Raw genomic sequence first — 11758 nt, forward strand, 5'->3', positions numbered from 1 at the left:
TGGGTTCTGTCAGTGAGCCAGTTGGCAACCCATCTTGTGACATAGGGATTTATACCTAGTTTAGTGAGTTTATCTATAATTCCAGAGTGGGGGATGGTGTCAAAAGCCTTGGCGAGATGTAGATTGGCTGTGTGAACCACCTTACCCTCATCTGCAGCTTTGGTGACTGCTTCAAAGATGTCTATCAGGTTTAGGAGACATGATCTGCCTTTTACAAACCCAAACTGGGTGGGGTCCTCAGTTTGGAGATTACCAATGTCATTGTTTATAAGTTCCATGATGATACGCTCCATAGCCTTGCAGACCAGGCTCGTTAGGCTAATTGGGCGGTAGTTCCCGGGGTCTTTGGTGGCTCCCCCTTTGTGGAGTGTGATAACTGTCGCTGTGCGCCATTCAGTGGGCACATAGCCTAAGGTGAGGCTATGATTGAACATGGTACTTAGGTGGGGTGCCAGTTCATTCTGTAGTTCATGTAGAACACAGCCTGGGATGTCGTCAGGTCCCACGGATGCTGTGTTCTTGGCTTTGGATAGTGTGTTTTTTACCTGTGCAGCCGTGATTACAGGAACTTTGCATTCTTCTGGTATAGAGATGGGCCCTTTAGGGGATGACAGAGGGGTAAAGTTAGCACTGAACCTATCTGCCAGGATGTTGGCAATATCCGTTGGTTCTGTATATTTAGTGTCATTGTGCTGTAACTCAGAGCAGATCTGAGTGTTGCCATTGAGATTCTTGACATAGCTATAGAATGCTTTGTGGTTGTCTTTAAAGTCAGTGGCGATTTTGTTTTCATAACTAGCTTTGGAGGAATTTATAAGGAATCTCAGCTTCTTACTGAAGCTGACCAGGGAGTTTCTCCAATCATGGGATTTTACTCTTTTTTTGCAACAGTTTCTTTCTTCTGTTGTAGAGTTTGTTTATGGCAGGGGACCACCAGATTGGCTTCCTTTTTTTGGAGGATAGCATCTTGGTTCTGTTAGGGATTGCACGATCCATGCACTCGTGTAAGTGCTTATAAAGTGCATTTGTGTAGGATTCAGCAGTCATACCTCTATTGTCCGTCAGCATGGGTGTCGTAAAGTTTGCCACTTCTGTCTTAAGAAGCGTGAAGTTAGCTTTGAAGAAATATTTTACTGTGGTTTCCCTAATGGGGGTGGGGGTGGGATGTGGTTGTCTAGGGTGATTAGCTTATGGTCGGATCTGACCAACAAGGAACTGACCTCTGGTGTGGAGCACCAGTTGCCCATGTTGCTAATAACCAGGTCTAGGATATTGCTGCCCCTGGTGGGGGTGTGGATAAGTTGATCCATGGCATTGGAATTTATGAATTCCAGAAAACGTTGAACACAAGAGTTGGTACACGAGTAATTTTCCCAGTTAATGGTAGGATAGTTGAAATTGCCCATTATTAGGGTGTTAGGTTGTACCCTAATATTTTCCAATGTATTAAGAAATGAGGAGTGGGAATCCTGGGGCATGGTGGGAGATCTGTAGCAAGCTACAATTTGGATTGCGGTCTTGCCCAGAGTTAGTTGCACTTGGATAATCTCGGATGCATTATGCTGAGCAACTAGCCTGGAGGTGTGGATATCCTTAATGAATATGGACACGCCTCTGCCTTTAGTGTTTCGGTCCAGGTTAGGTGGCCGAAAGGTGTGGTATGAATTATAGCCTGATAATGCAGGGGTACTCTCTGGAGCCTTGAACCAGGTCTCTGTCACTGCACAGATGTCGATGTTCTCCATTTTAAGGAGTGCCTCAAGAGAGTGCATTTTGAGGTTTAGACTTCTAGCATTGAGTAGCAATACCCTCAGATTCTTCTTGCCTGTACCTGTTAGGGTGGTAAATTTGTCATTTGAACCTTGCCTAAAAAAGGCACTATAGGGGTGGCTAGAGCCTTAGCCAGTATCCGGAATCCCAGGGGCGACAGGTGCAGGCCATCTCTGGCAAAGTATCGTGGCTTGTTGATCATGTCATCCCAGGCAGACAGATACTGGATCCCCTTAGAATGACACCAGAAGCTTAGCCAATTGTTAATTGTTGAAGTCAATCATTTTGTCCTTGTACTGTGGTATCTTTCTGGGTGATGGCAGGATGCTACTCAGGGCTAGGATCATACCTGCCTGGGGGTAATTCAACATTGCCGACATTTGTGTGCCTTTACCAGACATTTCTCTCTGGCTTTCTACAGCTGATTTGCTATGTGGGTGTGAGGGGTGGGTATGAGACCCCCACACTGACATCCATGCTTGTGACCTATGACCCCCAGTTATTTGTCTACACACATATACTGCAGTGGGATTTGCCACCTTGGATACTACTGCATAGTTTGTGGAGGCCAATTTTTGCCAGACATTTCCTGGTGTCCCACATAGCTGTCAGTTGTGTGGTGCTATCCCAGTAGGCCACTCCATTCCCTTGCATGCATGCATGCAGCATTACCATAGATATGCTAGCAAAACATACTAATCCATTCATTTATTGTTAAGAAGACTGACTTACCTTGTTCCTGCTGCAGTTGTGAGGATGGTGCTTGAGGGCCACTTATATTGGATTCACACAGTACACTGCCTATACATGGTAAGTTACAGGTAATGTGATGTGTGTGTCATCCATTTTACTGTGTGTGTGAGTCAGAGAGAGGTGTCAGTCCCTGGGGTCCCTACAGCATCAATGTGTGTGCTATGCGTTGCCACTTTGCCAAGCACTGAGCATACTGGGCATGCCTCCATCTGCCTACAGGAGCAGCTTAGGGGCCTCCTCCTCTGAGTCCCTCTGTGCCTGTGGGGACCTTGGCAATGGTAGTGGGCTGTGTGGCCTTTCCCTGTGATGTTCCTGCTGCAGCTGTTTCTGCAGGATTATATTGTATAGCATGGGACAGACTATGAACATGTATGCATATGTGGCTGGAGAGTACTGCAAGGCTCCACCAGATATGTCATGGTAGTGGAACCGTGACTTGAGCATCCCAAACACATGCTCTATAATGATCCTGGTTTGTGCATGTGCCTCATTATGGCATTCCTGTGTAGGTGTTTGTGCATTTCTGATGGGTGTCATCATCCATGGCTCCAGTGCATAGCCAGCACCCCCCACCAGATGGCCATACAGGATGCCCCCACTGACAAATGCCTGGTACAGCTGTGACAAATGTCAGATGTGGGGAATCGAGAAAGCTTCCAGGGCTGCCAGCACACACATTCATGATAATGCCCTGGGCATTGCACATGACCTGGTAGTTGATGGAGGGGAAGCCCTTGCAGTTTATGTAGACCCTACCCTGTTCATCAGGTGGTGCTTTGATGTGGATGTGCGTGCAGTCTATGGCACCCAGTACCTCCAGGTATTCTGCTACATGGTGGAAGAGATGCGTATTGCTGGTCCTCTCCTCATGGGTGTTGGGGAAGTAAATATGCTCACCGGCATCTGGTAGCATGGCATCCAGGACCTGGTGGAGTACCCTGGATGAAGAAGCCTGTGAGACCCCCATGATGTCCCCAGTAGGTCTTTGGAAAGTACCTGTAGCTAGAATTCTTAAGGCTACACATACTTAGTATCCACTGGGATGGGTTCCTCTCTGCTGGGTCTAGGTCTGAGTTGAGGCCAGCACAGCTCGGTGATTTGCTGAAGTATGTCTCTGTCCACCATGTAGTGCTCTACTATCTCCAGATCATGTAGCCTCTGGTAAGTTACCCTGAGTCTGAACACTCTTTTCCTCCTCCTCGGTCTGTGACGGTTGTCAGCATTATTCTCCTCTCTGTCCTCAGCCTCTAGCACATACTGATGGATCAAAGCAATAGCAGCCCCTAACATTTTTCCAGTTAAAATTCCCCCACATCTATATACTAATAGTGCTTTTTTTCCCTTCCCATTTCCTCTCTTTTAAGCCCCGAGGTGCACCGCCCAAACCTGGTGCCCATATATAAACAGTCCTGCTAATCTGCTATTTCCGTTTTTTTTTTTTTTTTTTAGACTGGGTGCACACCACGCACACCCATTTAGCTAATGCAAGCATGAAGAAATGGCTCTCCCTGGATGCTAACATGCTCTTCATTTCATGGAATAAGTCAATACAGACTCAGACAGACCCCCTTGCTTAGCTGTGCTTAGCTAAGCTTATCTCTGCACCATAGGGCTCCAATGTGCTTACACAATGCCTGACACTCCCCCTTTTCATGTCTGTTGCTCCTCCTAGTTACAAGATTGTGCTAGAGCACCTACACAGTTAGGTGCAGTTTGGCACTTAGAAGACTTTTGTGATTCAGTAAATTTCTGTCATTTGCATACCCCACTGCCTTTGTCCATAGTTACTGCACTACCACAGAGTCTTTCCCCGTGACAACCATTATTCCCTGGTATTGTTTTGATTCTGCATGCCATAGACTATAATGACAAAATGCAGAATTCCCTTAAAATTGAGTTTTCACATTTTTTTTGGCACAATCCCTTTTGCGCACCACTGCCCTATGCTTAAGTGGCCAAGATTGGCCAAAAAAAAACTTTGATTTTTATAAAATTAAGCAGTTTTCCATGCCACTAGCCATATATTTGGCCAATGGCATGCCTAAAGAGTATAATGCATGCTTTTTTGTAGCTGTCATGTCTCCGTTTTGTTATTTGCAGAAATGTGTTTGGCTAGTAACTAAATATTAGGATGTAGATGGGATTTGTATATAGTTTGTTTTAGTATATAGTACGTTTGTATGTTTAATTTGTAATTGATGTTTTTGTATGTTTTTTCTTTTTTCTGGAACATATAAAACTAATAAAAAGATTAAAAAAAATACATTTCTGCAACTAACACTGTTCTTGCATGGATACCTGCCTGCTTGCTGAATCACTAATTCACCTCATTTGCATGGTTTTCACCAGCAAATGAGGTAATTAGCATTCTGCACTGGTTTCTGTGCAGGAACAGTACAGGCAGGCTCGTGCATGTCAAAACACTAGTTTACTGGATCGCTCAGTGGCCATATTCCATGCAGGAGTGACTACACTGTTCCTGCACAGAAAAAAATAGTTTATTGAATCCCAGGTATTGTTATTTAATCAATTGTGTTTGCATCATTACACCAGGTTTCATTTTGACATTATATCACTATGTGCACCTGAAATGTGATGGATATTGTGCTTACATCATGCAAAGGGCATCTTTGAAATGAACAGTGCCATTGTGGCAAATAATTAAAACTACCTTCATTCTGAAAATTAAAGTGTAAAATTAAGTTCAAATTATTTCTGCAAATAATGCAAAAAACTGTGGAATGCTTTGTACAACATTCAAAATATGGTAAAAAAGAAAACTGAAGTTTAAATTACTGAAACTGAAAACCCTGAGAAAAGATTCTGTAGCAATCTGAATGTGAACTGAGTAGAAAATTTCAGGGTGAAAGGCAATATTTCTGCATCTGACTGTGTGATGAAAAAAAGCAGCCTAAAATAGAAGCAGTTCTGGAAACTGCACCGAATGAAATCAGTATGATCTTTAAAACAGAATTTATCATTGCCTCCTATGCACCTTATGTTGTACAATAATTTGTAGAACACATGTTTCTGAGTAAGAGTAGCTTTCAGGAAACTCAAAGTCCCTGAAAAGATATATTGCTTGGAAGTTGTCGGGTTGCTGTCTGTTGACTGAGGTAATATCCTGTTGGCATTCCAAAGTAAATAAGTATTGAAAACCAAGGAGATTTCACAAATTACATCACTGTGAGGTTGTTGCATTAGTGAGACACGTGGAGAAGAAAGGAGGTACAGCAAAATAGAATTGATATTTTGTAGCCCAAAGAAAAATATCAATTACATTTCATTAGGTATACTGTAACTCATAAAAACACGATAGATATAGGTTTGCTGGGAGATGACTCAAAGCCCTTAAACATGATTACTGATGGAGTACAAATGGTATGGATCAGTTTTAGGAGTAATTAAGCAGGTACTTTCCAAGTTTACAGATCAAGATATTTTTAATTCAAAAGTCATCTAATTCATTTCCCTAAATGGTAAGTAGCTCAAAATCCATTCTTGGCAAAGTTGAATCCTTGCTTCAGACTTTATGGAAAAAGGCAAAGAAACATTTGAAAACCTACGAGAATTCACAAATGACATCACTGTGAGGTTGCTGGATTAGCGAGATATGTGGAGAAGAAAGGAGGCACAGCAAAATAAAATTGATATTTTGTAGCCCAAAGAAAAATATCAATTAAATTTCATTAGGTATACTGTAACTCACAAAAACATGATAGATATAGGTTTTCTGAGAGATGACTCATAGCCCTTAACCATGATTACTGATGGAGTACAAATGGTATGAATCAGTTTTAGGAGTAATTAAGCTGGTACTGTCCAAGTTTACAGACTGAGGTATTTTTAATTCAAAAGTCATCTAATTAATTTCCCTAAATGGTAAGTTGCTCAAAGCCCATTCTTGGCAAAGTTGAATCCATGGTTCAGACTTTATGGAAAAAGGCAAAGAAACATTAAAAAACCTACAAGAATTCACAAAGGGCATCACTGTGAGGTTGCTGGATTAGCGAGACATGTGGAGAAGAAAGAAGGCACAGCCCCCCCACATTGGGGGTGCTTGTAGTGTATTCACTGTTATATGAAGGTGTATCCATTAAAAATACATTGATATATATATATATATATATATATATATATATATATATATATATATATATATATATATATATTCAGTAAAACTATTTGCAAAATGTGGGGGGTGTAGCCCCCCATACCTCCTTACTTAATTTTCTCACTTCAGGATTGCACTGTAGTGGGGCTGGAGCTATATTTCATTTTCAACCAAATGTAATTCAACCAAATGAGCTTTCAGTCAAATGAGCTTTCAGTGAAGTGGGCTGCCTGAAATAATTTTTGACCAAATGAAATTCAACCAAATGAAGTAGATCCCTTATAACATATCATATATTTGCTTCAGTTATTATAAGACTTCTAAGGATGGAAGCCATACTTTATATTTGTAGTAGTGCAAAGGACACTGGGAAAAAAATTCAACTTTCCACAGATCTGATGCAGACTGTTTAGTTAGATAGTAAAATAAGAGTTGACTATGAATAATCAAAAAACCAAGATAGTAAAAGCATTGCATAATAGAGGTGATGATCTCCTTAATTAACATACAAAGTAAAAAAGATGCTATCAGAAGAGTGTCTTCTAAAAAGTCTCTTCTTACACTTCAAAAATAATCTTATTTATAAAGTTAATGTGAAGCTATTTTTATTGAGAGTGCCTATGAATTCTCATTAGCATTATGAATTAAACATTTTCTGTACCATTTTTGTGTTTTATGAATTTTTTTTTTTAAACATGGGTAAAATATATAAATGTAGTGTTATGTAACGTGAAAAACCTATTGTGTCATTCTTATCTTTTTGAATTATATACTAGTTTAGTAAAATGAGTGTTAAAAATTACAAAGGAAAAAGCATGACAAACCTTGTTGAAAAGACTTGGCATTATTTGCATAGTCAATCCTAGAATGCATCAGGAAAGTCTCCACAAGCTGTCAAAGTCTTTGTAATACAGAGAAGAAGAGTCCCAGTTTGTCTTTTTAGCTTTGTGCAGTGGCAGTACCATAGCCTATAAAGGTCTACTGAGGCATCATTATTCCTTATAGCAAACCATACCCAATACCCCGTTAAGTCTGTTGTTTGACAGACTTGACAATTTTTTTTCAATTTTTTTTTTATTTTCAATTAAAATAACATTTACATAATATTTTTAAATATTTTAAACAACTATATACAATATTTACAATAGCCTGACTTTCAATTATATACACTGTATATTATTAAATATAGGATTAACAGATCAGTTATCAGAGATGCAATATTGATTATTGCAGAGTGTCCAACAAAGATATAACTTTCTTCCAAGGATTATTTACCAATGGTCTGGGATAGATTCATAGTTCTTTGATTTTTATTTCCATCAATGCAGTTGTCTTCAGTAAAGTGTAGAATTCTTCCATTGTTGGGGGTGTATTTGAATTCCACCTTCTGGTTACGTATTTCCTAGATATAGCAAGTATTGTCCATAACAAATACATATTTGTCTTATTCAGATAGGGACCTTCATTTACATTTAGTGTTATCAATACTTTAGTTAATGGAAAGGGTTCATTAAATAAAGCTTGTAAAAAATGATTGATTCCATTCCAATATGATTTAATTTTATTACATTCATAGAAAATATGAATCCAGTCTGCTTTATTTGACTTTTCACACCTCCAGCAAAAACATTTTTAGTAGTACTGATCTTTTTAATTCTATCTGGCGTTAAAATGCTCTATGTAAGTATTTTCAGTTAAATATTTTCCAGTACTGTGTGTTAGGGGGTGTAATTAACTGATAGTAAGATGTTACTTTTAATTTCTTCTGTTAACTGCAATGACTGATCTTTTGTTAAGAACTGCCAGTATGATGGTTTAGGAATTGTTTTATATGTTATTAACTCTTTGTATAGATTTGAAATTGATTTTTTTCTTTTCACAACTATTATATATAAATTTATACAGAAAACTTATTAGATTTGGAATATCTTTAAATGAGGAATTATTAATTAATCTGCATAAATATTGAGTGTACATTAGAATGCTTTGTAAGGTTAACCAGTCCTGTGTTGGAATATTGTAAGCAGTAAAACATTTAATTTATTTACACATTGAAACCAGCATAATAATCCATTTTGTTCCCAGGAGGTTATTGTTTCCCTATATATTTTGTGAGGAAAGTTCTTAGTGATGGCAAATGGGATTAAAAGGTCAAACCAAAGTTTTAGATCTATGTTTGCATTAATAAGTTTCCTAAAGGAATTGATGTAATGATTAATCAGTGTTGTTTAAGAAGGTTTTGTTATATTATATTGTATACTTATGCATAGTATGTACCAGGGTTTGTTTGATTTGTCTACTATTAACATTTTTTAACAGATTAAATTCATTTGTTAATATAGTTGTTGTTAATTCTTTCCAGTTGGCAAAATAATTTGGGTTTATCCAGTCTATTGTAGTTTTAAGCACAGATGCTTTTATATTTGTTTCTATTTCTGGGAAGTTCAATCCTCCTTGTTTCCATGGTCTAATGTGATGAGTTAGCACTACTCTATTCTTTTTGGGATACCATAAACATTTTATTAAACATGAGTTTATTTTTTTAAGAATGCATCTTTCAGGAATTAACTGTATTGCTAATGCTACATATAGTATTTTTGGAAATAAGACCATTTTTATTAATTGCAATCTGTCTTCAAAAGTTAATATAATTTTGTTCCACTTTTCTATATATTTTTTATTGTTTCAATAATGTTTTTATAATTTATTAATATTGTTTCATTTATATTTTTGCATAACACTATTCCTAAATAATTTAGCGTAAGTTCTTATTTTCCTATGATGGATTTATCTGTAACTTGTAGGTCTTTTTTCTTATTTAAAAATAGAAATTTTGATTTTAATCTATTAAAGTGTAGACCTGAAATCTTATAAAATTTCTCCATTACTTCTTCTAGCTTTCTGGAGTTTGATAGGGTTAATAAAATATCATCAACAAAAAGCATTATTTTAGATATGTACTGGTCATAGACTTTTATTCCTCTTATTCTTGGATTATTGCATATTATTTCTGCAAGTATTTCTATAGCCAAAGCAAATAAAATAGGAGAAAGGGGGCATCCTTGTTTAGTACCTTTCATTATATGGATAGAGTCTGAGGTGATAGGACCTAATTTAATGTAGGCTAAGTTATTAATATATATATGTTTTTTTTTAGAAATAAGATGAGGGGAGGAGGAAATTCAAATAATGCTAAAGTTTTAAATAGATATTCCCAGTCAAGGGAATTTTCTATGTCTAATCTGATTACAAGTGTTTCTCTATCTTCTTTATTCACATAATCTATAAGAGTAAGTATCATTTTAATATTATCATGTGTGTGTGCCTGTTATATAAAAATCCAGTTTGATCATTATTAATTGTCTTTGAAAGTGGGATTTTCATTCTGCTAGCTTGGATTGACATGAATATTTTGGAATCATTATTCAGTAATGATATAGATCTGTATGAGGTGTAAAGGTCCAATGGTTTATTATCTTTTAGAATTGGTGTTATGAGAGAATATTTCCATGAGGGTGGTATTTTTGCTTCTGACTGGACTTCTCACAAAGTTTTATGAAAAAGGGAGATTACTGTTGAAAGGAAGAGTTTGTAAATTTCTGTAATTATACCATCTATCCCTCGTGCTTTGTTAGATTTACTTTATTTTATCTTATCAACAATTTCTTTGTAGAATATAGGTTTTTGTAGGTCTTGTTTTAAGTTTTCAGGATTTTTTTATATTGATAAGGTTTGTTAAGTTTATTTGGTTGGTATCTAAATCTTCTTTTTGAAGTGTTCCATATAATGGAACCAAAATGCTTCAAGGATGTCTCCTATATCTGATATTTTCCCCTTCCTTTTCATGATATATACTACTAATGTTATTTGCTTTAGATTGTATTTTAATTCTTGTAGATAAGTTATGTAGATATCTGGGGGAGGTGGCTAATGAGTTTATTTTTAATTTTTCCAAGGCTAGACAAGTTTTGCGTGTTTGAATTTCATTATATTTTTTTATTTAATTCCTCTATTTCCTTTTTGACTTCTGGACAATTCTGATTTTTTTTAGATTTTGCTGTCAAAAGTCTGGTTTGCAAGTCTAATGATTCAGATTCCCACTCTCAAACTTTGTTTTTGCACCAGCTAAGGGTCTTACCAAATAAATATGGTTTTAATGAGTCCCAAACCATGACTCTACTGATTTCTGTTGTATTATTAATTTCAAGAAATAATTGTAGTTCTGACAACATCCAGGGTCTGAGTTCTTTAATTTTTGTGATATATATGATGGAATTCTAGCTGAGAGGATTAAATGTTTAAACTCTATTTGGAGCTTCATTATCAGAGAGTCATGATCTGAGAAGGGGCATGGAATTACTGAGAAGTTAAGGATTTTTGTTTGTAAATCTTGAACTATGAATAATTTGTCTATTCTGGTTTGTGTTCCAAATCTATGGTCTTTATTGGAAAATAATAAGGATTTATCATCTTTTACTTTAAAAGTGTCTTCCATTTTTTAAGGATTTTGAAATAGTTGCTATGCGAAAAGACTTCTTGGTGGTTTCAGAAGCTTCTAAGGTACAATTAAAGTCTCCTCCCAGTATGATCTCCTTTATAATTGTTGGAAATAAAATCTAGGTGTTTTTAACTCTTCCTGGTCCAATTTCTGGGAACCAATATAGATTAGCTAAGGTCCATATTCTGTTATGAAATGTAATTATAACAAATGCTAGTAGACCTTCTTTGTCTTCATATTTATAAATAACTTTTGGAGTGATTGTGTTTTTCTTCCAGCAAATTGATACTCCTTTTGTCTTTGTTCTATAGGAGGATTGAGCTAAGACTGAATAGTCCTTAGGGTTCCAAATAAAGCTATCATTAGTCTTAAAATACGTTTCCTGGAGAAATGCTACTTGTGCCTTATTTAGATTTAAATATTTTAGTAAGTTTGATCTTTTATTTGCATTATTTAAGCCATTAGTATTTAATGATAAGAATGGTAAATCCATTTCAAGTTATTGTTGGAAGAAACCTTTTGCTTCTTTTTTTATTTTGATTATAGTAGTTATACCATATTCTCTGTTAACATGGGATGTTATTTTTATGTGTGTAAACTTGGGAGTGTAATTTAATGTTCTT

At 36.6% G+C, this 11758-nt stretch overlaps 1 pseudogene; it reads left to right on the top strand.

The window, feature by feature from the left end:
* The first annotated feature begins 7578 nt into the window (after nt 1-7578).
* Nucleotides 7579-7728, top strand: LOC122795171 (annotated as a pseudogene).
* Nucleotides 7729-11758: the final 4030 nt, after the last annotated feature.

The sequence above is a fragment of the Protopterus annectens genome, chromosome 2.part1 (assembly GCF_019279795.1).
Source record: "Protopterus annectens isolate FY-2018-M chromosome 2.part1, PAN1.0, whole genome shotgun sequence".
Classification (NCBI taxonomy): Eukaryota; Metazoa; Chordata; order Ceratodontiformes; family Protopteridae; genus Protopterus; species Protopterus annectens.